Below are 27,458 nucleotides of genomic sequence, written 5' to 3' on the forward strand. Positions count from 1 at the left end.
CAGAGCATGTGCAATGAATCAGCAGAAAAGAAGCCGGGTAATTATAGAGGCATCTTTATGGACACAGATCTTTACTGCTAAAGGGCTGTGGTTGCCTTGGGCTGGTACAGAAACCCAAAACATAATGTACAACAATTCTAGCCAACTTCTTTATTTAGGCTTTAGTTCTCCTTTAAAGGTATTAACAGAATCAGCCATCACAACATCATCCGGCAGTGCATTCCACAACCCCACTGTCCTGACTGTGAAGAACCATTTAGGTTGCGTCAAATCAAATTTTCCTCTAGGCCTTTGTGCGATGATCCATTTTATGGAAAAAAAAATCTCCTGCTATCTAACTACAATGCCCCCTAGTGTACTTATTACAAGTACTCATTGTCCCCTGTCAAGCTTCTCTTTTCCAAAGAAAACAAAACCAACCATGACAGTCTACCCTCATAACTTAAAGCTTTCCTCCCCTTTACAGTTTAGTTGCACGTCTCTGAACTCTCCCTAGCTCATTAATATCATTCTTATGGACCAACTTCTTTAACAAAAGGGAAAGGATTAGAATATGCCAATTACCACCACTTCCTTCCGATGAAGTCAGCAAACAGGCGTGGTAAAAAACTGGTCAAAAACAGAGCTTAGCTGCAAAATTCAGGTGCTTTATTATCACTACATGTTTCACTACTCCTTTTTCAGTGTTAATAGGGTTGCAATACACACAAGGTTTTAACCCATAAACTCCACCCCCAATCAGTGATGACACAGCTAAGCCACTGCTGATCCATAGGGAAACCAATCCGGACAAACAAAAACCCTTAACCCTGTTAAGTTAACAGGGTTGTGTTTTTGTTCGTATGGATTGGTTTCCCTATGGATCAAGATAGATTTTTCAATATTCATGAACTTGATATTCTTGGACAATTTTTGAACTTCTATGAACTTTTATGAATTTTTCTTCACACTTTGTGGGACTACAATACTTTGATTGGACATTATTCTGTAGTTAGGCTGAAAAATCTACCATCAGCAGTACTTTCAATGCCCAACTCCAGGACAATAATTCAGACCAATCGTGTCAAGAATTGGATCTTTGAGTGAAGGCCTATCCATCTGGGTTGACAAATGTCTTCAGCCAATTGTAGTGAGCCTAAAATCATGCATTAAAGATACTGGTTATCTTTTGTCAACTTTAAAGGACATGTCATGGTCCAGCCACTTCAGTTGGGTGGCCATGGATGTTCAACCACTGTATTCGTCAATACCACATTCCAAAGGCTTAGAGGCAGTGAATTTTATGTTACAGGATTCACATTTATATTCTGCAGATTGAATATCATTTTTGGTCTTGGCACTTGAATTCTTGTTAACACACAATTATTTTTATTTCAACGGATCATATTATCTCCAAAGATGTGGGGCTGCAATGGGTGCTGCCTTCTCACCATCCTATGCTAATCTTTACATGGGGTGGTGGGAGCGCACCAACAACTTTGGAGACAAAAACACTTGGTGATTGTATCGTTTGGTACGGTCGCTACATTGATGATCTGTTATTTATTTGGAGTGGTCAAACTGACTAAATATCTTTGTGAAAAACCTTAATACTAATTCCCTAAATTTGAAATTTACTTCAAGTCACAATCCAGACAGCATTGAATTTTTAGATGTTAAATTAATGGGCATATCCCTAACTGGCAAAATTGAAACAAAGGTTTATACAAAACCAGTCCCAGGTAATACCATTCTTAGGGCTGACAGTTGTCACCCTAGACATACTAAAATGAGTATTTCCTTTAGCCAATTTTTGCGATACAGACGTAACTCTTCCACCATTGAAATATTTGAGGAACAATCAGTAATACTCAAACAGAAATTAGCAGAGAGTGGCTATCTGATTATTGAAGTAATCGATTCAGCTTATCAAAAGGCACATTCACGCAGTAGGAACACTTTTAGGAACAAAACATAATAAAGAGTTAAAAAATACTCAAAACAAATAATAAAAGCAAAAATATTTATTTTTGCACAGAATATAGTGCCGAATATGACGACATTTGCAAGGTAATACGTAAGCATATTCCTATCCTTTTTAATGACCCCATTTTGAAAAGACATCCTGTCCTTGTAGAAGATCACCCACACTTGGTAGAACTTTATCTCCCAGTTTAGTTTCCAGTTCCTCTACTGTTTCTTCAGGTAACTGGTTGAGTACCAAAGGGACCTTCAAATGTGGCAGGTATCCCTGAAAAACATGTAAATCCATTATAGTCAGTTCTGATTTTAAATCCAATACCACAGGCAAAATATTCAAAAATCATTCAGATAATAATTGCTGTAAAATGTAGTCTATTTACTTGAATGCAAGTCTTGCAACAAGCAATATGTAGGTCGCACAATTCGTCCTCTTAAGGACAGAATTAGGGAACACCTCGATGCTATAGAAAAACTATTGTGGTGTTTTGGATTTAGGGGTGAAAGTGATTGAGAAGGTGTAAGCCCCTTTAAGAGGGGTGATACATTTAGTCTACGTAATACACGTGAGGCCTTCTGGATTTTTACTTTAAATACACGCCATTCATTCGGCCTCAACACTAGATTTGATATTTCTTATTTTACCTACCGTATATACTCGAGTATAAGCCGAGTTTTTCAGCACCCAAAATGTGCTGAAAAAATTGACCTCGGCTTATACTCGGGTCAGTATGATACAATGATAAAAAAACCTCTTGATGAAATACGGTAGAAGGCAAAAGACAGCTGCCTCACCGGTAAATTTGCAGAGTACTACCGGTATTAGAAACTTTGAATCTCAGCACAAGGGGGAGAGAGGGGAGGAGGCGCCGCCATGAGCAATGCATGCTGGGAAATAAAGCAACATGGGGAGCAGCTTGACGCTCAGCATGCACTTCCATGATCCCACGGAGTGTGAAAGTCTGAGATAACCCCTCTCCCTGTCGTCCGTCCGTCCCTCAGCCCGGGTCACCACCAACACCGCTGCCGCCTCCCAGGGACGATGTAAGGGGCTGGCAGGAGGCGGGAAAGCGAGGAAATTGCAGGCTCCCAGTATCCAGGAAGATGGACACCCTGGCTCTGCATTAACATATGTTATCAGAGTTTGACACAGACCAGTGCATGCTTTCTTCCTCCTCTGTGCCTTGTCATTATTGTGTGGGGAGTATGTGTATATAGTATATGTCTGTGTGTCTTTGTATGATGGTGTGGGTAGAGAGTTTGTGTGTGTATATAGTATATGTGTGGGGAGTTTGTGTGTATAGTATGTGTGTGTGATTATTTTGTGGGAAGAGTGTGTGTGTGTAAAGTATATGTGTGTCTATGTGTGTATAATTGCTAGTGGAAAGTATATTTTGTCTCAGCTGAAAAATATCTGTAATATAAATCCACTGGGGGGGACAAATTTTCAGTGATTTAGTTTTGCGCTATAGTGATTGTAAAGGGTTATAAATGGAAACGTTCTAAAAGGAATGAAATGTAGTTTAAATTTGCCAAAAATTACCGGCTATACCTGCTTGTCTAACGGTCTTAGTTGTGTCTAGGCTTATACTCGAGTCAATACGGTTTCCCAGTTTTCGTAAGTAAAATTAGGTACCTCGGCTTATACTCAGGTCGGCTTATACTCGAGTATATACGGTAAATACACTACGCGTCTTTTATATTTTAAATATATTTCTCTTTTCTTCCCCGTGTATATATGGGCATATATTTTGCTATACTATTAGGCCATACCTTTATTGGAAAACCTCCAACAGAGGTGGCTGTGGCAGATGCCTATATATAGTTCGTTCTATGTCTGTTCCCCTCATGCTTATGATTAAGGGCGTTCTTGCCCAAAATGCATCAAGCATGATGCTGTGTGTGCCTATGATTATCGTCTAATAAAGATTTTGGATTTTAATTACTATCGGTGTGCGGAAACTCCATTTTCCTTTCTTGCAATTCAATACGGCGTGGGATGCCAAGGGACTCCGGCACCCGATACTACATCCATGGACGGCCTGCAATTCGGAAAGCACCTGCGGTGAGTCTGAGTGGTGTTTTTTGCTTATATGCTATTTGGAGAAAGCTTTAAAATTTCAGTGAGATGAATAAGAATAAAAAATCTATATTGGATGTACCATGTAGATTGTAGAATATAGGTTCTTCCCCATTCAGATTTATTTAAAAACTATAAAATGATAAATAAAATGTACAATTAATAATAGGGAATTTCCCAGCAAGTTGATCTTATGGAACCTTTGTGGACAGTGCTGGCCTAGCTAAAGTCAAGCTCTACTTGAAGATCACAATATTTCTTTTGAGCACAACTGGTAATTATTTAAATTAGTATTTTATATATTTTATCACAAATCCTCGAGAATAAAGAGTGTGCTTTTTTTTTTTAAAGAAATTATTATCCAATGTGTCCGTACAGTAAAAACATCTTTTTTCACACATGCAGTTTAGAGTTAAAGTACAGTTACAGCATAATCTAAAGTCTGTGAAGTTAAATATAACTGTAGGACACTTAGAACTAACCTATGCCATGTTGTACCTTGATGCATGTCAGGTGAAATTTCTTTTTTCAGATTTTGGCCACTGCACACAATATCCTTGTAGAAAATAACACTTTTATGTTGATGAAATATGAATAGTGTAATAAAGTATTTTTTTGACAACTGGAAACCTTTTATTGTTGACTGCAGCTTGCTTTGTCCTTATGAACTAGTTTTCTAAATTTTTTCCATTTTATTGTAACTTTTGGTGTTTTCTTTATAAAATATGTCTGTACTTACAGAATTATCATAATGTGAAGATATATATATATATATATATATATATATATTGACAAATACAAGAGTCCTCTGCACTTACAAATCAGGGATTGTTTGTCCATATACTGCAATATATTTAAGATGGCCAACTACATCAAAGTCATCCCATATCTGGCCAATCCTATGCTCAATTTTCATCTGATTCATCACGTTACACCTTCATAAATATTTTCTATATATCGCCCCCTCTATATCACTGTTTTTGTGGGATTTTTTTGCAGCTAACGCCCTTATAACTGAATATAGAGTGATAATATTTCACAGTGGCATAATTTCTTGATCCCATCCCCCTTTTTTCATAAGTGCCCAATGATATAATAATGGTGTTTTTCTCATTTCAAAAGATTCTTTAGCCAAAGTTTTTGATATTACAGGTATGGGATCTATTATCTAGAATCCAAGCATTCTATATGACAGGTCCCATACCTGTATTTTTTTTTATATATATATATATATATATATATATATATATATATATATATATATATATATATATATATATATATATATATATATATATATATAAGTTTATTTTGGTTCTCTTTGCATAATTCATTTCTACATCTATAGAACATATGGAATTCTTTATTTGCTTTTTTAATCATACTATGAAAATATATATTTGTAATTAAAGTTATATCTACAAATCCCTGCACGATGAACAATAACTGCTTACATACGAGTTTTAGACTCTGAAATAATCTCCGATCAGCATTTTGAAATTTACAAAGGGCTCATTAGCGCCATTAAAAATTTGATCTTTCTTTTTATTGCAGCTGGAGCTTCATGTCTCCAGCATTGTTAAGTGAATTTAGAGTAAATTTAATCCTGCAATTGTGTTTCTATTCAGTCTTGTTTCTGAAAACGTTTGGACTTTTATGGAACTGGCAGACCCACTGGATTTGTGCAACTTGGAGGACCAATAAGATCAAGGATTGCAGTATATTAGCCTGTGGCTTGTCTACGTATGAACTGGGACACTCCAGGTAAATCCTGTTAGTAGGAGGGGGTAATTCTTATGCATTGAACAGAATATTGTACCAATGACTGAAATAACAAAAAAATTGTTTCCCTGACTTGTGAATTCTCTTACATGATAGACATCATCTTATGGTGTATGGGTTAAGAAGGCATACATAGCCCATTCCTATTTTAATCCATTGTCAATACACGTGAAAATGAACAGTATTAATTAGTGGGTGCCTGAACCTAAATGAAAGGAGTAAAATGTCAACTTCAAAAAGTCCAAATTGCAGTGGAAATACTACTGAAAGTGCCACCAGGAGACAATCCTGCATTGGGAGTGTCCAGTTAAGTTCTTTAAGGAGGCTATTTACTAAATTTTTTCTGGTTGAGTTTTAAAGGAGAAAACATAATTTTTTCATTGAAAAAAAAATCTTTTTTGAGATTTATTAAACCCTGAGGCTGCTAATTGTCCGAATAAAAAAGTAATCCATCTCAAACCTGCTGAGGTCATGTAGAGGTCAATGCAGATCTCCCTTTTACAATTGGAATATATCATGAATAATCTGTGCTGGGTTTTGTACAATACTTAAAATAATAATAATATCCAAGTTTTCAGGTGTCAAAGCTGAAAACAATCAAACTATTTGAATGTTTTCATGATTTTATTGAGTCTTTTCCCACACTAGATTTCTTTGAGTTAATTTATTGATAAAAGAGGTTCAAATGTGGATGGGAGTGGTTTTAATACAATTATGAGAAATATTTGGATTTTATTAAGTAACCCCCTAAGGGGGGAATGTTATATGCTTTGTTATAGCAAAAAATGTTCACAAAGATGCTCGCGCCTGTTAGCGACCATGTTTGCATAATTTTTGACTTGCAAAGTTTGAGACCAAATTGCTTTTGTAAACTTTCACAGTGTATTTTTTTTACAACAAAATTATTTAACGAAACTCCAGAGCAGGTGTTAAAGGTTCGCAATGCGCAATTAAGCTTGGCAATACAATAAAAGCCTAATGAAGAATATTACATTGCATCAGGTGAATTTTTATTCGCAAAGTTTATTACGCTTCCCCCTAAGTGTCTTATGTGATGACTAGTGATTTTGATCATGGTGCTTACCAAAGCAGCTAAAAGGACAAAGCATCCTTTGATTTGTATCTTTACATACACTGTTTGTGAGTATGTTGGTGGTAAAGTCAAAACAGCTGTAAGATAGAAAAATAATCGTTTATTTAGAATCATGCTTTTAAATGCAAAAGTTGTAAGAACACTAGGCTGAACTGATGCTGTTCTTCCTTCAATAAATAATCTTTGTTTTTACAAGCCAGGATTTAGAGTGATCTCTAAGAATATCTGCCTCCCATGCTGTAGGCTCAGAGCAGTGCACCTGAGTTCTTTTGATCAATTGTTCCATAGGATTTGTTTGATTTATTATGTTTTCAAAGATGCTGATTATAGCATATGCAGATTAAGAGATGAGCAGTAGCTACTGGCACCTGTTGCAGCATGTCCCTTATTAACCCCATATTGGCTGAAGATAGCATGTAAAAAAATAGCAATACATGAGGTCTCTGGTACTGATGTGCTATAAAGTGAATGTTTTGTTTATTTTGGATGGGCAACTATATCTACTGGGTACAGTTGGTTCATTTGGAGTCAAAAGTTATCACATTTTAAGGAAAAAAATATTGTTTTGTTATTGCTATATATTGTTATTGTTTTACAGTCGTCTTTTAAGCTATAAGCCAGATGAAAGCCATATTTTTCCATGACATATTCAAGTGGCTGCTTACAGTTACACTAGATTTGTACACAGAGGTCTGCAGCTGCCGACAATCAGTAGAAAGCTTGCTAAGTATGCCTTTTTTTATATGGCAATGCCTAGTGAAGTGTCCTGAATTTCAACACTGTTTCATGACACTGCATAATAAATAGGCCCCATGTCCTATACTTTGTATTTCATATAATTGTCTAGATATATGATGAGGTTAAAGTAGAGGTTGAGCTGCTTTCCCTGCTGCCTTGTTAAGATAATATATATATAGGTAACAGCCATTGGGTTAAAATTCAGGGAGATCTCTGATCAGCTGCTTTGACTATCCCTAAAACTATAGTTGGGTAACCATTATGATTGTGTTTTCACATAATTTACTTTTTGGCAAAAGCACAACGTTGGACTACAATACAGAAAAATCTGGAGGGGATCTAAGACACCTATAGGACAAATATTTAAATATACAATATGAACAATTATTTTTTGTAGTGAGCCACATTAAGCTAAGATACTATTAAGTGAGCCCTAGTAGGGATGTAGTGATACTAACAGTTTAATCATTCCTATATGTGAATGGAAGTGGAAATATACTAACACATCTGAGAAGATTTTACATAGGTATAAGATCACTTATCTAGAAACCAATTATTCAGGAAGCTATGAATTATGGGAAGGTCGTACCCCATAGACTCCATTTGAGTCAAATAACTAAAATTTTTGAAAATGATTTCCTTTTTTCTGTAATAATAAACCAGTGCCTTGTGTTATATCCCAACTAAGATATAATCAATCAATACTGGTAGCAAACTATGATTTTTTTTAACTATAGGTATGGAGATCCATGGGACCCATATTTGTGTTTGATTCATTAGGGAATGTTAACCAATTATGTAAATCGAAAATATATAATACTTGCCTTACTTATTTTAGCAGTGTATGTTCAGGGAACACCAAAGATTGTTGGTTTTTTTTATCAAAAATTATTTTCCTTGACAAAACATATGCTTTTGTAGTAACTAAATATCTGCTGAAAACCTTTTACTGACATAAGCGCAACAAATCACATACATGAAGTTAGTAAATTATATATATGATCTATAAACACTTCAGGTGCAAAGTGTGGAACTGCAATTTTGCAGCAGATGCTGGACGTGGAAGCATGAGCTAGTGGCTAATGAACTGCATTCAAATAACCATAATCTTAAGTAGGGTTGCCACCTTTTCAAAAAAATCTTACCAACCAGTGGTGGGGGCTGGGAGCTAAAGGGGCAGACCATGATGTAAAAAGGGGCGGGTCATGATGCAAAAAGAGGTGGAGCCATGGAGGTTGTGCCACAAAAGGGGATGGGCCACCTCACACGATGGCAATAAGATAAAGATGGCCTTGGCAGGTGTTTTACCGGCTAGGCCGGTAAAATACTAGCCGAGTGGCAACCCTTATTTTAAGGGAATGGGTAGCAGGCAGGTGGGACACTTACAGGTTTTCCAGTTTTGACTTTGTTCCTTTAGATGTAATTGTAAGATGCACTGCCAGTGTGCTCTCCTACCTCATTGCGAACCAGTCAATGAGTGCGTTCTGTTTCCCTGGGAGTGTGGTGTGCAGGCTCGGGTAGACGCCGCTGCATAATGGCGCATGTGCAGTAACGTCATCACACTATTGGCCACTTCTGGAAGCCGCAAGCGCCATCTTTGTTAAGGGCTTCAAGTGTTCTGCCCAATATCACATCCTCAGTTTTGGCACCAAAATTTCCCTATTTAAACTCATTTTGTCATTTTTTCCTTGCCCAAGCTGGCTTCTGTTTCTCAGAACCTGCCTAAGCTTTTGTTGTTTACTTATCTGATTTTCGACCCGACACCAGACTACTGACTCTTTATTGCTGCTTGTCCTTACCTTGGCCTATTCCTAATTACGTCTCTGCCTGCTCCTTGTCTGTACCGCGTTTACCCAAGAAGTGTCCAGGTGCCTTGCCCTCCCCGCTGCAGAAAGTTCCGGGCCCCAAAAGGGCATTGGTGAAGACCAGGGTCGACAGGGATTTTCCCTGTTACACAAAGGGGTTCCGTCCAGCAGTCTCCCAGGACTCCACTCTAACAAGATTGTTACAGTAATATATGAAAGGGACCCTTAAACTACTAGACCCTCAAAATACCTGGTCAAATCAGGTGTTATATGCAAAGCCCTCGTTGTACTGTACCTTGTGCCTCATGCAAATTTTTGTACAGCATTATTATTGATGAGTCTATGCTCTCCTGCATCTAGCTATTCTAAATAACCCTTTTGGGTCTACTGATACATTCAGTACAGGAGGTTCTGTGCCACATCTATGGGATTATGAAAGAAATAAAAAAAAAACCTTGACAGTTAATGTAATAATAATTATTAGTTATGAGCAAACTAATATTTTTTTGCTTCACACAAGTTTGTCAAACCACAAAATTTTGTTAAATTCATTGAAGTCAATGGGAAGGCAAAATTTAGTTTGTGGATAAGGTGTTTTTAGTTCTGCAATAGCATATACATTGCCCTACATTGTAAGAGAAGCTATGTTCTACTATTCTGCAACTGGTATGAATGAATTATCATCAGAACACTTAGTCAATGTGAGGCCCAGTGCTAGTGAAAAGGGAAGAGTTGAAGTGGGACTGGAGTGGAGCAGGGATGGATTGGGTGTGGGGCAGAACACTCTCCTGTGTCCAGGGCTGTAAATAGTAGAGTAATCAGGTTCAGTGCTGCCCAAGGCATCATACCTGTATGTTCCCATCCCTCATGTGAAGTCAGCATATGTTACACCATGGCATATGCGCATGAAATGACTTCTATAGTGCAACCAGTGTTGAACTGGGATGTCAGGGGCCCACCAGAAAACCGTAGACCTTCCAAACTATTATTAGTCCTCTACTCACTCTCCAAACCCTTAGTCCTCTCCTCACTCTCCAAACTATACTCTATTCTTCCATTATTAAGTCTCTTTATTTCTCTTTATTTCCATAAAGAAATAGTGAATGACCATGAAATGACCATGAAATATGGCAAATGGTTAGAAGCAGGAGGGCCCGCTGACACTTGGGCCCACCAGGAGATTTCCTGGTATCCCAGTGGGCCAGTACGACACTAGATGACCCCCCACTTCGGCCACCAGATTTAATTGGAAAGCATCTGGCAGCTGTGGAAAAGGGTTTTTTTACGGAAGGTTTTCTTACCATATAGACAGCCGAAAGCTTCCCCCTTAAAGCTACTAACCTAGGCACAGGCCCTTGAGTACTTATTTGGTAAATATGCCCCTGTCCGTAATAGAGGTCAATTCATCTGTTTGGATTTATTACCATATCACCTTCCAAGAAAGAAATATCTGCAGTTCTTTACAAGTTAATGTTTATCTTAAAAATTCTACAGGCTGCATATATTACTACAGAATGTACTGTGTGTGTATGTGCATACATATTTCTGCTTGACTGGATGATATTGATATAGACAGAGAATGGGTAATTGCAGTAATCTGTCTACCAATAATAATAAAGGAAGTATATTGCACACAAAGTGACATCTATCAAATATAGTTATCTAGTATAGTCATTGAAGACAACTATCTGACTACACTGATGCCAGGACTGGTGCATTTGTATACAGTACGTAGCCTAAGTGGCAACCACTGACTTAAAAAACAGAGCATATGATAATTCTGCACAACTCTCTGTTTTTAGCAAAAGTATTAAGAGTATACAGCAGGAGGAAACTATATGTTCTGACATCCCATAATACAAATGGGCAGCACAGCATAAAATGTCACAGTATTCACACAGGCCCAATTTATTGATTGTTAGCTGTAACAATGCACAGCCCACTTTTAAAGGGGTATTCATAAAGTGGTTGTTCATCTTCTACACTACACTTTTTTCACTTCAGATTGTTCACTATAAATAAAGACTTTTTCAATGGCTTTCCATTTTTTTTTCCATCAATTTTCCTAAACAGGATTTTAAAGTGTAATGTTCCTGTCTCTGGCAGTTTGGTAATCCAGATGCAGATGCTGTTAAAATTTGCTACATTAGTTGCTACATTTAGCACCTATTGTATCAATTATAAGAGCTGCCTTTATTTAGGCTCAGCAGATAAGAAAGGTATCAACTAGTGATGATCGAATCTGTCCTTTTTCGCTTTGCTGGAAGGTTTGTGAAAGTGCAAAAAATTTGCGAACTGCATTGAAGTCAATAGCTGCTTTTCTTGTGTCGACATTTTTATCTCAGCGACTTTTTTCTGCCCAAATGAGTTAAAGTCAATGAGGGTTTTTTCTAAAATTCGCCCATCACTATGGATATGTTCACTGTGCTGTGCAAAGTTTATGAATGAGCCCCCTGTGTTCTCTGGTGTGCCTCCCCCTCGTGATTTTATGAGGTATGTAAAGATTAAATGATCTGCTTGCCCATCATGGTGTGCACAAGAATCAGGCTCAGGTCACTGACATGCTGTATCATGACTTAAAATATCTTCCCAGTCATATGGCAGGGCCTAGTATTCTGGTTCTGTTTATTAGTTATATCATTTATAAATTACAGTTTGTGAGTCTTAAATTACTAGTTAAAATAAGTATAGGTATACTCTAAATAATACCATTTTATTATCCAAAATTGATGTGTTCAGTTTAGGATTAGTATGTTTGTGAAGATTCTCATTCATCCAGGTCATGGTATATCTATAGATTAAAGTCAAATCAACTGGACTTGCTGTGTTTTTTCCTTGAAGACGTTTCACCTGTCATCCAACGAGAATATATATCCTCTGGAATGTTGCTCCAATCAGCATAATCTGTTTATCATATTGAAAGAGATTAAACATCTCAGAAGAGCCCTGAAGGCATGTGGCTATCCAGATTGGGCTTTTATGAAAACCGGTGGGAAAAAAAGCAATAACACCACGACTACCGGTGAAGGTGGAAAATAGGAAAGGAGAAAGAACTTGGTCCTCCCATATGTAGCTGGGGTGTCGGAAAATCTTAGAAGGATTTTTAATAAACACTAGGGATGTAGCGAACTGTTCGCCGGCGAACTTGTTCGCGCGAACTTCGACCGTTCGCATCCGCCGAATGTTCGCGAACGTCGCGCGACGTTCGCATTTTGCGTTCGCGTTCGATTCGAATACAAATCGTTCGACCATTCGACCATTCGAATTCCTTCGACCGCTAAAAATCGAACGATTTCCATTCGTTCGAACGATTGTAAGCATTCGATCGAATGAAAAGCATTTGATCGAATGCTTCGATCGTTCGATTCGAATGAAAATCGTTCGATCGAACGATTAAAATCCTTCGATCGTTCGAATCGAACGATTTTAGCGGGTGTTCGAAGTTCGCAAACTGTTCGCGAACGTTCGCATTTTTTGCCGGCGTTCGCGAACACCAAATCGGCAGTTCGCTACATCCCTAATAAACACCACATCCCTATCTGCTTTAAACCCAGCAACATACTGAGGCAGCAACTAGTTCACCCAAAAGACCACATCCCAAAGCACAAGAAGAGTAACATTGTGTATGCAGTGCAGTGAGGAATGCTCTGATTGTGGGGGGAAACCAAACAACAGTTACTCCAGCGTATGACGCAGCACAAAAGAGCCAGCTCCTCTGGTTGTAGTCGTATACCTAAATCAAAAAGAAAAAGGACACACATATGAAGACTGCCAAGTCCAGATTCTAGACCGGGAGAGCGACTGGTTTAAAAGAGGTGTTAAAGAAGCCATATATGTAAAAACTGAAAAACCAACCAAACCTGAATAAAAGATGGGGGGAGGTGCAACATCTATTGTCTGCCACATACAATGCTGTTTTGGCACCTCTCCCTGGAAGGTTTAATAACACATCAAAGCTCCAATCTTGCTAATACAATCAACATCTAATTTAATGACATCATTGTGGAATATGATAAACAGATTATGCTGATTGGAGCAACATTCCAGAGGATATATATTCTCAAAGGAAGTTTACAAGTTATTCTGAATTGAAAAAGCCAGTTGGATGACTGGTGAAACGTCTTAAAGGAAAAAAGCAAATTCAGTTGATTTAATTTATTTCAGATTAGTATTGTAGGCGCCCCTACGGGTTAATCTGCCCTGCAGCTTTAAGGCCCCCACCTTTTTCTTAGAGTGATCTGCCAGGAGAGGTGTGACAGCTTCCTGCTACACTGTACTATAGTGTGTGTAAGGAGTGGCCTCTTCCTCTTTCGCCTCTGGATGCTGATCCAGCTGGGTGTGCTCAGAGGGGCTGAGTACAGAAGGCCCGGAAGAAGGCATGTGTCCAAGTCGGGGACCAGGAAACCCCATGAATTAGGAACAGATATACTAGGGCAGACTTGTCATAGTCTCTCTAGGAGAGAAAGACAGTAAGGTTAGAGAGAAAGATCAACTGAAGCTCCAACAAGGATTTGCAGTAAGGGAGTAGCTTCCCAGAGGCTCTGTGTGTTGCCTCCAGTCAGGGACCTCAGTGAAGAGGGACTGTAGGGTAGAAGCTGCTTTCCTGACAACTTCCAGGAGGGAATGTGTGTGAATTCTGCAAATGCCTAATGGAGGCTCTTCCTCATGAAATGTCTGTGTCCGCTCTAGGTGAGCCTGGCTGCAGATCTGTGTGACGTCTCTATATGCTGTTGCCTCAACTCCTGCGTGAGAAGAAACCTGATGTCACTTGCCTCGTGCATAATTCAATAAACCTTGTTCCTGTTTTATTAAGAACCTCCTGGCGTCCAAGTCTTTTGTTATTGCACAGTAGCCTGTGGGAGTTGTAGTCATACTACACCACACCTTTAATCTTCCATATAGCGAAGGCCCTAACCTGAAGTGTTAGAGTCACGTGTAACCCATGCTCTAGTGCACTAGCTGGTGAATTAACCCCGTATGGCCCAAGTAGGTGTTACAGTATGTTTCACAGAAAACTCTGTTGCATGTAGTTGATGAATACAGAGTTAAATTTAAAGTGTTTATGTTGTGTAATTTCATACTAGATAAACTAATAATGCTTAGCAAATCTGTCTATTAACAATTTCTGTAAAATATCCAGAACTGAAATTTTCACAGATGTATTATTTATTGTTCCTGTGTGAGAGCTATCACAATGCCAAGTTTAAACACATGGCATATTAAAAGAGAATGCACACAGCAAAATAGATAGTTTGACAAGCAAGACTTCTAATCATGCATAAATGTACATCTACAAACGTAAATAATATATAAAATGGAAGTAAAATCTTGACAGTATATTATGCATTTAATATACCTATGTGGCAATACAAATGTTACCCACAGCATGTACAATATTTCTGTATATTGGTATGACGTGCACTAAGTCATGCCAGTTGAGTTAATTAAAATTCAGTAACTGTTATATTCATCCAATTTGGCTACTATTTGCTTATTACAGAACAGTGTATACCACGACGCCTGTTTGAGACAGCTGGAAGAAACGCCACATCCTATATTTGTAGTAAACAGCCATGTGGGTAGAAGATTAAGAAGCAGAAAGGAAAACAGGATATTGTTTCCCTTAGTTTGTCCCACCAATTTTTTTTCATAACACATACATTTTTCTTTCTTCTGTACTTTGTCCTCTCTAACATCATGTTTTTCCCCTATTCATTAAAACTGCAAACTTTCCCATTTAAATCTTTAATGCGTTACGGTGTAAGCATGCTATTATTTTAAAGAAAAGGAAAGTTAAACTAAAGAAATAGGCTAGAAAAGTTGTACATTATGTTTTGTGATTCTGTACCAGCCCCAGGCATCCAAAGCCCTTTAGCAGTAAAGATCTGTTTCTCCAAAGATGCCCCAGTAGCTCCCTATCTTCTTTTCTTCTGATTCACAGCACATGATCTGTGCTGATGTCATTTATAGGGATGTAGCGAACGGCGGAAAAAATGTTCGCGAACATATTCGCGAACTTGCGTCAAAAATGCGAACGGTTCGCGAACGTCGCGAACCCCATAGACTTCAATGGGAAGGCGAATTTTAAAAGCTAGAAAAGACATTTCTGGCCAGAAAAATGATTTTAAAGTTGTTTAAAGGGTGCAACGACCTGGACAGTGGCATGCCAGAGGGTGATCAAGGGCAAAAATGTATCTGAAAAATACATTGTTGACACAGCGCTGCGTTTTGTGCTGTAAAGGGCAGAAATCACACTACGTCACTCAGGTGATGTTTCTGGACACAGAATGTGAAAAAGCTCATACAGCTAGGTGGCACTTGGTTAAAGACTGGGCAAACAATGCCTGCAAGGGCAACGTATACAGTAGTGGGTACGGAATATATTATTGCTGCTTGGAAAACGTCACTCAGGTGGTGTTTCTGGAGACGGTATTATTATTGATATTTAGACAGAATGTGAAAAAGCTCACACAGCTAGGTGGCAGTTGTTTGAAGAACACACTGTGCAAACAATGCCTGCAAGGTCAACGTATACACTACAGCAGTGGATACGGAATATATTATTGCTGCTTGGAAAACGTCACTCAGGTGGTGTTTCTGGAGACGGTATTATTATTGATATTTAGACAGAATGTGAACAAGCTCACACAGCTAGGTGGCAGTTGTTTGAAGAACACACTGGGCAAACAATGCCTGCAAGTGCACTACTATTGGTGCACTACTATGAAGAACAGCAAACAGCACTGGACACGTTAAAGAACAGTAAGATAAGTAAATAAAAAAATATATATATATGTATATTAAAAAAAAAAATTACTCTGGTTGGTGCTGAACTACTAGGAGCAGCACACCAGTCCCACTCCCTAACACAGCTAGACTAATAGCACTGGGCTCTTATAGTAGCAAAGTAAAAAAACAAAAAAGAAAATAAAAGCAGTCCTTACAAGGACTATTGGGTTATTACAGCAGTCAGCAGATGAGATCAGAAGCAGTGCCCACAGCAGCTACATACAGAGCACTGCAGTAGAAGGTAGATTACTAGTCAGCAAAGCTAACTAACCTAAACTCACTGTCCCTCAAATCCCTGCAGAGTTCTGTCCCTACAATACAGAGCAGTATCAAGTAGATTACTAGCCAGCAAAGTTACTATCAACTGTCCCTCAAATCACTAAACAGCTCTCTCCCTACACTAGCTCTTCCAAGCACACACAGGCAGAATGAAAAAACGCTGCAGGGCTTCAGTTAATATATGGAAGGGGAGTGGTCCAGGGGGTGTGGGGGTGGTCCAGGAGGGAGAGCTTCCTGATTGGCCGCCATGTATCTGCTGCTCTGGGGTGAGAGGGCAAAAATAAGCGCCAGCTAAGGCGAACCCAAATTGGCGAACGTCGCGCGACGTTTGCGAACATTCGGCGGACGCGAACGGTCGATGTTCGCGCGAAATAGTTCGCGGGCGAACAGTCCGCGACATCCCTAGTCATTTACTGAGCTTAGGGACCCACTCACAATATGCAGTACACATATAATATAAATGTCATAGTATAAGGTTAATTAGTAATAAATATGGATAATTACTACATGGCAGCACAGAAACCAGTGCAACTAGCATCAGAATTTAACAGGCCAACCTCATTTTCTGCTTGTAAATGTGCGATTGCCCCTAAGCTTAGCTTCTCAACAGCTTCTCATAGCCCACTGAGCATGTGAGTGTCACAGACACTTTCCAAGATGGTGACCCCCTGTGACAAGTTTGAATTTCTGGATCATTGCTGCTATTGAGAAGCTGAAACTTTAGGCTTGTGCAATAAGGTCAGTATACAGTATAAAACATGGCATTTTTAGCCCTATTCATTTTTAGGGTTCAGTTCTCCTTCAATCATGTTAATGTATATTTTTATCTATTTGCATGGGCTTGGAGTGAGTACAGTTGTGATAAGAGCTGACCATGCAGCTTTGTAGTATTTCACAATTACTGATATTTCCAAGCAATCTTAGATATTTTACTGCTTTGTCTTTACCTAGGAAAAGTCTATATTATGGTGCAGCTTTAAGGATTGATCACTAATAAAAGAGTCTTCAGCAGTTTTCAAACATTAAGGTAAATTATGTTAGATTAGAAAACAGCAATGAACAAATCACTTTCATACAGCAATGTTTCTTTTAATTAATGGCAGCTTATGAATCAATGAATTCATTTAGGCATATCTGTTTTTGACAATACTAACTCATTTTTAGGGGCAGATTTACTAAGGTTCAAATGGTATCTTCGAATTTTCACAAATTCAAATTTTACAAACACCAACTTGAATTCGAATTTGAATACAAAGTTTTATCACAACTCGACCCTGAAATATATGCCACCTAAAACCTGCCAAGCTCATGTACAAGTCAATGGCAGAGGTCAGTTGAACCTCGTAAAGATATTAATTGCCTTCCTGACATGCAAGGTTTTTTATGGAGAAAAACTCAATTGAAATTTGAATTGATATGTCGGGTTGTTCGTCTTTGATCGAATATTAGACGTTCAAGTTTTTTATTAAAACCTCCCATTCGAGTTGCGAGTACATCCGAATTTCTTAAAGTTAAAAGAAACTCACATAACTTCAAAAATTCGACCTTTGATAAATCTACCCCTCAATGTTACTTTTGATATTCTCTTCATTTTTGATCTCCCCCAAGCATGACTTCATGCTATGTTTTTCTAATCGTTATGCTTCCATTCTAACATTGGTGTCCTTGTTTGTTGACCAGTGCCTTTTCTTTCCCCACCCTACCCTTCATTGCTCCTTTTACGGCATCTGATTTTTGTTTTCTGCTAAAAGTAGATACAATAGGAAAAAACCTCTCAGTGAAGTTCTCTTGGCTGTTGGAAATTCACATACCCTACTTTATAGGTTAATCCATTTATTTTTATATATTCAGTTTTACTACTTAAAACTTTTTTTATTGCTGTCTATACTAATCTATTCCTTTGTCAGTCCAGACAGTGGGAGGTATTATATTTATGGCTTAAAAACAGAGTAGGGATTTTTTGTAGACTACTCCATGGGGAGACAGACTAGGCAAGGAGTAACAGTTATTCATTTTAGCAGTGGAAAAATAAAAAACAATTTTCATTTTCTTTTATTGTGTTTAAATGTGATTTTTCTAGCTAAATATTACCAATATCAGGTATTATCTTATCATAGATTACACTGATCATAGAATTTTAAGCCATGTATAATTAACAAAGTGGAAGCAAAATAATATTGTTCTTAAATGCATAATGTGCAAATTATTTTCTTGCATTTTCATTTTCACCCAAACCAAATGCAGTGTTAAGGTTTATAACCCTTTTCAAATTAAAATGAACATAATCCATTTTAGTATGCAACTGATGCCTATGTTTATATAACCTTTTTCTTTAATAGTGTAATAAAACATGTTATAGAACAGTAAAGATACATGAGAAGGAATAGCCTAATTAGGACATTTCCATGGCAAAAAAAAAAAATAGCAGGAAAAGCAAAACACAGCAAAAATGTTGATTCTAAAATATTTCACCAGCAATATTTTTAGACAAGATGAAATAATGTAAAAACTTTAAACAAGTCCTTACCAAATAAAGCCTATCAATCTGCTGCCATGTAACATTTACATTAATACACTAAAGACAGTATAACAGGAAGGCTCATTATTTTTGCTTACAAGACCTCATTAGACAGAGAAGTGAACACAGTAGTAGGTAGCTCAGAATGAAAGAGAAAATGTGGACAGGTAGGACATTATTCTAATGATGGAAAGAAAAATCATACCTTGCAAGAAAATTCCCTGCTAGAGAAAGACAGTAGGTGGTAATTAAAAGATTGAGCGATAAAGACACAGAGTCAACCTGTGACAGCAAAGAGGAAAATGTGTATCAAGGAAATGGTTACATTGTGTAAAATGTCCTTTTAGAGATATGATCTCTAAGATTAAGCAGGGTTATTTTATAAATAGGTGAAAACTAGTTACTTCAAAGACTGTCAGGAGAAGTGGATCTCATGTCTACTGACAGAACTGCAGCAGGAAGAACCTTGACTGAGAACCACTGCTCAGTTTATATAGATTTTTAAAGGAAAATTATCACATCATCATATAAAGAATGGCAAATTTTATTCTTTTTGTATGTGTGTGTGAATCAGACGTGCAAATGAAATTGGTGGAATTGTTATACAGTATTTCCTGACCTCTCCCATTAGATATCACAAAAACCTACAAATCTGCATGAATTGGGGGAACAGCATAATAAATCTGCAGTAACAGGTTTTAATATGAGTGTTTTAAAAATATTAATTAAATATTAAATGACTAAAAAGGCATGCCATTTTGAGTCAGCACAAATATACTGCTAGGTTTATACCAACTATTTTTCTTTTATCAGTTGAAAAAAGTGTACATTTCCTTGCATATCATAGTTGATAACAGTTGGAATACTACGGGGGTTATTTATCAAAGTACAAATTTAACTCAACCTTTCCTACCACAAACTCCGATCTAATCGGCACTGGTCTTTTTTGGCATATTTATTTTTAGATTTTCCAAAAAAAAACTGAAAAAAAAAAATCAGAATTTCACGATTTTGTCGGATTTTTCACCCAAAAACGCAGAAATTTTCGGGGTATTGCACGAAACACAGCGCACATCAAAAAATCATTGTGACTTCTCCCATTGACTTATATTCAACCTTAATAGGTCTAAGGTGTCGGATTTTCTGATTAGGACTTTTCCATTCTTGGGGTATAATAAATTCCGAAAAATTCGTAGATTTTTAAAAGTCTGATTTTATACTAAAGAATCACTCAGAGTTTAGGAAATAATTCCCCTACTTGTATAGGATAAGGCTATATCTGGACTAATGCTGATTCTATAAACTTAAAAAGGGCAATGGTCTGAAATATTTGGTGCATGTCACTGCAGTAAAGAAGTGTTTTATATGGTAAGAGTATATATAATATAGGTATGGGATCTGTTATCCAGAATGTTCAGGACCTGGAGTTTTTCAGATAATAGAGCTTTCCGTAATTTGGATCTTCATACCTTAAGTCTACTAGAAAATCATGTAAACATTAAAAAAAACCAATAGACTGGTTTTGCTTCCAATAAGGATTAATTCTATCTTAGTTTGGATCAAGTACAAACAGGATTGTTTTATTATAAAAGAGATAAGGAAATCGTTTTTTAATATTTGGATTATTTAGGATGTAATGGAGTTTATGGGAGACAGCCTTTCCCTAATTTGGAGCTTTCTGGATAACGTGTTTCCAGATAACGGATCCCATACCTGTACAGCAGTGATCCCTAACCAGTAGCTTGTGACTAACATGTTCCTCTCGAACCCCTTGGATGTTGCTCCCAGTGACCTCAAAGCAGGAGTTTATTTTTGAATTCCGGGCTTGGAGGCAAGTTTTGGTTGTATAAAAACCAGGTGGGGATCCCTGCTGTATAGGGTAAAGGAAAAAGGATTAACTACATGAAATAATTATTGGATTATGTACTAAAACTTTCTAGTTTTAAAGGGGAAAAAAGCTAAAAAAAAAATCGAATTTTTAAAGATTATACCCCGAACCTGCTAACAATGCTATTCGAAAATTTCTCCTGCTAAAACCTGTTGAAATCATGTAAACATCAATTGCAGATGGTGCTTTTACCTTTGGAACATGTTTTATGCCTTCACGGTTCTCGAAAGTTTTTGGCTGTTTGCACTGATTTTCGGTCAATAATCCGAATTGTCCAAGTTTTTTGTGTGACAACTTGACAAAGTTGATTTCTCGGGGAATCAATTTGAATTGACGGTTTAAATTGACGCTAAATTTTATTGCAACTTTTTTTGCACCAATTTTTCAAGAAAACTTATTGATAAATAAAGGGGATTCAGATGTGGGAGTTTGGTCTGATTTATTTTAAATAAAACGAGAACAATTCAAGTTAAATAAACTCCTAAGTCTTAACTCCCACAACTTACAACTACATTCCCACCATAAACTCCTAAGTCTTAACTCCCACAACTTACAACTACATTCCCACCATGCCACATGTCACTTATTAGCTCATATAGCACAGGGACCTGATGTGCAGGGATTCCCACCAAATGTTAAAAAAATTGTGTAATCTATTTATTCTTTTCACCCTCTTATAAATATGGCTTGGAAAGTGTGTTAGTGTTTAAGATGACTGTACATTCAAGTGTTAATGGGCAACTCTCAATCTGTGCCCTTGAGATCAAGCTCCATTCATCAGTAATTTCTGATACTTGATGAACATGTGACATAAATAGGAAATTCTACACATGTTCATGTCAGATTTATGGACATAAAAAATATACAATCTTTAAAATAATAGAAAAGTCAATCTATTTCCTCTCCTTTTGTTGCCTGCAATGATGTTGCTGGAAATAATCTATTTAATGTATTCCAACAACTCATTAGCCTCACTCTTTCTGGGAGGGATGTATAATCTCTTAATTATCAGAGACCTCTCTCTAGCTAGTACTAATCATCATCAGGAAATGATCACTCCAAGTGATCATTTGGTGAAATTTTGCCATTTTACACATTTTTCAGTGGTTTCGCAAATTTTTTAGCAATGCAAAATGGGACAATTTTGTTTATCACTATTTCTTTGATTATTCAAATTTTACACATTTTTGTGCAGGGTGACTTTTTAAGACAACATAATCAAAGTTTTTATCCCTAAATATGTAAATTAATCATAACGTTTCTTTATAGAAGCTTTCTCGATTTGAAAATTGGCGATGGTAGTTAACACCAAATGCCTACAGTTCTATGCAATGCCTAAAATTAATTTCGACACAAATTTTGGATGACACAGTTCACTTTTTCTGTAACTAAAATTCCATTTTTATTTTACAAGTAAGCAGCTGCATTGTGTGTTTGTGCACCTTACAGAAAATCAAAGAAATAAAATAGATTAGTTAGAAATGTATGCTCCAGCTGAACAGATGGAAAACTCAGACACCTAGACAGAGTTATAGAGTACACCAAGTTGGTTTAATTAGTTTAAATGCAGTGTGCATGTTATTAAACTTTTAATAACAGGTATTTAGAACACTTTTTCATATGACATACTAAATACATTAAAAACATATATCATATGAAATGTTGTCCCAACACTTTTTTTTATTTACATGTAATGGCACATATATCTTGACTCACCTCCTTTACGCTGGCATGAATCCTTTTTTCCGAAAATTGTGTGTGTGGCGATGGGGAAATTGATAAAATCTTCAATCTTCAATCAAACCGTAGGAATTTGTTGTTGAAACCTGTGACTTTTTTGGAAGCTTCAGATTATTAGCTGAAACCCTGCGCACAGGACACAAATGGATATCTGCTATTAAAGGAATTGTTCAGTGTAAAAATAAAAACGGGGGGAGGGGGGGGTCATAGCTTGCAGGCCAACAAGGCAGACATCTGCTACTGGCACTCCCAGGGCCCATTCCAATCTTTCACCACCCACCAACTAATAAACCTCCCTACTGCCTACCATTACCTCTCCAGCAGTGGACAAAGGGATCCGCATCAAATCCGGACCGAAACGAGGTTCCCAGCTCTCTCCAGACAGGAGATCAAGTTGCGGCCTAGCAACTGAGCAAAGCCACGGACTCGAGTAACTGCAGGCCCAGGCCGTAACCGACCGGAAGCGGGGTTCTCCCCAGCGCACGCTTCAATCCCTGCAGTGGGTCCAGGACAGATCCCTAGGAGGTAAAGTAAGGGTGGGCAACCACCGTGAACCTGGGGGGCCCTCAAACTAATTCCCCAGCACAAGACCAGCAGGCTAAAAGGATCCCATATACTACAGACTCAGCTGCACATCTTTCAGGGCCAGAGAGACTGTTCAAATAGCGAGCTGCTCACCCCAGGCTTCTCCAATATACTGGACTGAACTTATATGGTCCCAACAGAGGCCCCAACAATCATTAACCCTCTCATAGGGCATTATATCTCCACTCATCTGGGCACTCAGCGCTACACTGGGGACACGGTCAAACTTACCCTGATACTCTGAGCATCCTGAAATACCCAGCAAAGGTGGCTATCCAGATACATACCTGGTACATACTGCAGTGCCCAAGAGGGCCACCAGGACACCGCTAAGAAGCAGCTGATAGGAGGGGTGGACGGGATGCCAACCTAGCTAGACATGCTGTGACATAGCTCCAAGATCCTGTCATTATCCTGGGCAATACAACTACCAGTTCTCTTCTCTGGACAAAACTTGATCAATAAGCATAGGAATAGTCCGGCTTGCATAGCGAAGGGGAAAACCGGACAAAGGCGGATTGATGCCTTTGCCAGGCCTGCGCCTTCACAGCGTGAGTCTTCCCAAGATGGTGACTCCAAACAGACCAGTGAACCAGAGGAGCCTATCCCTGCTGTAACGCCAGATTCTAACCCAGCGGCACAAGATACACAGCTTTTACTACAGGCGAATTTAAACTCCAAAGAAGTCTTTGCGGCCAATCTTGCGACTACCAGCATGACCCTCACCTCAATGATGCGCATTGATCTCTCCCTACTAAGGCAGGACCTGCAGACAGTTAGGGAGCGCACTACAGAGGTCGAGCGCAGGACAGGGCAATTGGAGGATGAAGTGCGCCCACTTGTGCAACAGGTTCAGCACATACAAAGAGAACAGTTAGCTATGAAGGCCAGACTGGACGACCTTGAAGACCGGAACCACAGATCAAATATAAGAATTATTGGACTGCCCCAAGGGTGTGAGGGGATCAAAACTGAAGCCTTTATAGAAAAATGGCTACTGGAAACACTAGGTCCCTCCACTTTCTCTCAACATTTTGTAGTGGAAAGAGCACATCGTATTCCCGCAAGATATCTACCACCAGGGGCACCTCCCCGACCCATGATCCTGAAGCTGCTCAACTACAGGGACAGGGATGCCGTGCTCCGGGCAGCCAGGGAAAAAGCAGACATTACCTTCCAAAAGGCAAGAATCTCCCTTTATCCATATTTTTCACTTACAACCCAAAAGAAAAGAGGCATATTTACAAAGGCAAAACGAAGACTGTGAGAGCGGGGGTTTAAATACGCCATGTTATATCCAGCCAATCTAGATTACCTAAAGAAGACGGGGGCAGATATATGTATGCTCCAAGAAACGCACCTCACAGGACAAAGAATAAGAGCGCTGAGGTGGGCCTGGGTGGGCAGTCTATACAATGCTGAATACTCATCCCACTCCAGAGGAGTAGTGATTTTCACAAGGAAAGGATTGGGCATGGGAGTGGAGGGCTTGCGGGCAGACACTAAGGGAGATATGTCAATCTTAAATGCCAGATATTTAACCAGTGCTTGATAATTATTAATGTATATGTGCCACCCCCTTTTGACATAACCCTTCTAGATGAGATACTGCTTATTGTCGCTGATATGGGGCATCACCCAACTTTCTGGCTGGGCGATTTTCAAACATCCCACTAGCAGGCAATACTCCTGCTATACAACAGCAACATCTGCCCTGTCTCGCATAGACCTAGCCCTAGTAAACCAGGAGGCTCTCCGCCTCGTCCTATCAGCCGAGTATCTGCCAAGGGTGTGCTCTGACCATGCACCCCTACATTTGTCCCTAGCCTTCCCTGGCCCAAAACAAGCAAACCTTTGGCACTTAACCCACAAGTGGGTTCATAATCATAACATTCAAGAGAGTTTTCACCCCCAGTTAGTAGAAACGCAGGTACTGCTGCGGAAGCAATAGTGTGGGACATGTGTGAGGGAGCGCATAAAGACAGAGGAGAGTCTGGACAGGGCCAAACATGACCTACAGCTAGCAGAGAACAGCTTGGCCCAAAGTGACAGCCCACTGCACAGGCAGCAAATGTCAGCTGCGTAAGATCCATTGACATCCTTCTAATGGACAAACACTCCCAGTTTGAAATTAACAGAAGGGCAGCCTAGTATGATAAGGGAGACAAGAGTGGCAAACTATTGGCCTTACTTGCCAAAGATCCACAGCAGATAACAGTTATACCCAGATTGGTCCTGCCCCCCGGGGAGGAAATACAAAACCCACAAGAAATAGCGAATCCATTTGGGGACTACTATAGGGAATTATACAGGTCCAAACGCGATCCAACAGAGGGGCTAGGGAAATACCTGGACTGTTTTCCATTTCCCAAACTGTCAGAGCAACAAAAAGAGTCCGTTGAGGCCCCAAAACGGCTGAGGAAGTTTCTGAGGCAATTGCCAATTTCCCAAACAATAAATCGCCAGGTTCGGACGGTATCCCTCTAGAGTGGTTCAAAACAGCTGGCCCCTAGCCTAGCATCACTTTTCAATGCTATAGGTGACTCTGGTTCCATCCCGCTATCTTGCTCGCAAACAATCACAGTTATACTAAAATAGGGTAGACCTGGACATGCATGCGACTCCTCAGGCCTATCTCCCTGCTAAACGCAGATATTAAGATATTTGCCAGTCTTATTCATCTGACTTAAAGGGGTAATAGAACACCTTGTAAACCCGGACCAAACAGGCTTTATGCCTGAGAGGGCCACGGACATTGACATCAGAAGGTTATACATGAACATCAAAGCCCAGCATGAAAATGTAGGTAGCAGGGTGGTGGTCTCCCTGGACACTGCCAAGGCTTTTGACACGGTTGATTGGCCCTTCCTTTGGGAAACACTCAGCAACTTTGGTTTGGGAGACAGGTACATCACATAGATCAGGGCACTGTACAAGTAACCTATGGGCCAAGTCAAAGTGAACAGCTATCTCTCAGAACCTTTCGAACTCCATTGGGGTACAAGACAGGGCTGACCTCTTCCTTCCTTCCTGTTTGCCCTGGCGATAGAACCATTGGCCATCCTGATACGTAGGGACCGGGACATTGTTGGACTCAAACTGGGTCGGATGGAGGAAAGGGTTTGATTGTATGCCGATGACATGCTGGTATACCTTGTGAACCCAAAGGCATCCCTAACAGGGCTGCTCCAAGTGGTAAATCAATTTGGGGGCATTCAGGAACTGGGAGAAATCCACTATTTTCCCAATAGATGAGACCCCTGACACGGCCCAGGCCCACACTCAGCTGCACTGGACAACCTCCTTCAGGTACTTAGGAATAACAATACAAAAAGATTTTAAACAGTCCCCAACAACCAGGGGGGGCTGGCGCTGCCAAATTTTTTATTATATTACCATGCATCCCAATTAGTTTACGCACATTGGAGGCTGGCCCCCGATATAAATAACCAAGCACTGGTGGCTGAAGCAGCTTGTGCCACTTTACTAGAGGCACTAGCCAACCACTTGTACAGGGGCAAGCACTCCGCACAAATAGGACCAGTGATGAGAATTTTTGAGTTATACCTTAGGCGAGGGTATCCCCGACCCTAGACCTGGTCGCCCCACTATGGGACAACCCCAAACTGCAGCACTTCCAAAAAAATACCCGATTCTGGGTTATGGGCTTCCCAGGGGATAAAATACCTATCACAAATAGTGGCAGATGGGCATCTTAAATCTTTCCAGGCACTGAAAACAGAATATCAATTGACATCTCGCATGATTTTTTGATACATACAGTTGAGTCATGCCTTTCAGACTCGGTTCCAGTCCAGACCACTGGACTTAACCCTATTCTCACTAGAGCACTACCTTAGGCAGCCTGAACTAAAAAATGATATCACTTGGATTTACACCATACTCCTAAATTCAACAGACTCTCATTTAGACACTCTCATTTTGAGAGTAAAATGGGCGGCGGAAATCCCGGTAATGGAAGGAGAGGCCTGGAAGGGAGTTATAGAACAAATACCTGAACTTATGATATCAAACAGGGACAGGTTGATACAGATCAAATTTTTGCACTGAATCTACCTTACCCGCCACAGATTAGCCAAGATCTACCCAGGTACCCCAGGCGACTGTTATAAATGTGGGGTTGAGGTAGGCACCTTTTTCCATGTGTTTTGGGAATGCCCCCTCATACAACTCTACTGGCA

Source organism: Xenopus laevis, chromosome 6S, assembly GCF_017654675.1.
Source record: "Xenopus laevis strain J_2021 chromosome 6S, Xenopus_laevis_v10.1, whole genome shotgun sequence".
Lineage (NCBI taxonomy): Eukaryota > Metazoa > Chordata > Amphibia > Anura > Pipidae > Xenopus > Xenopus laevis.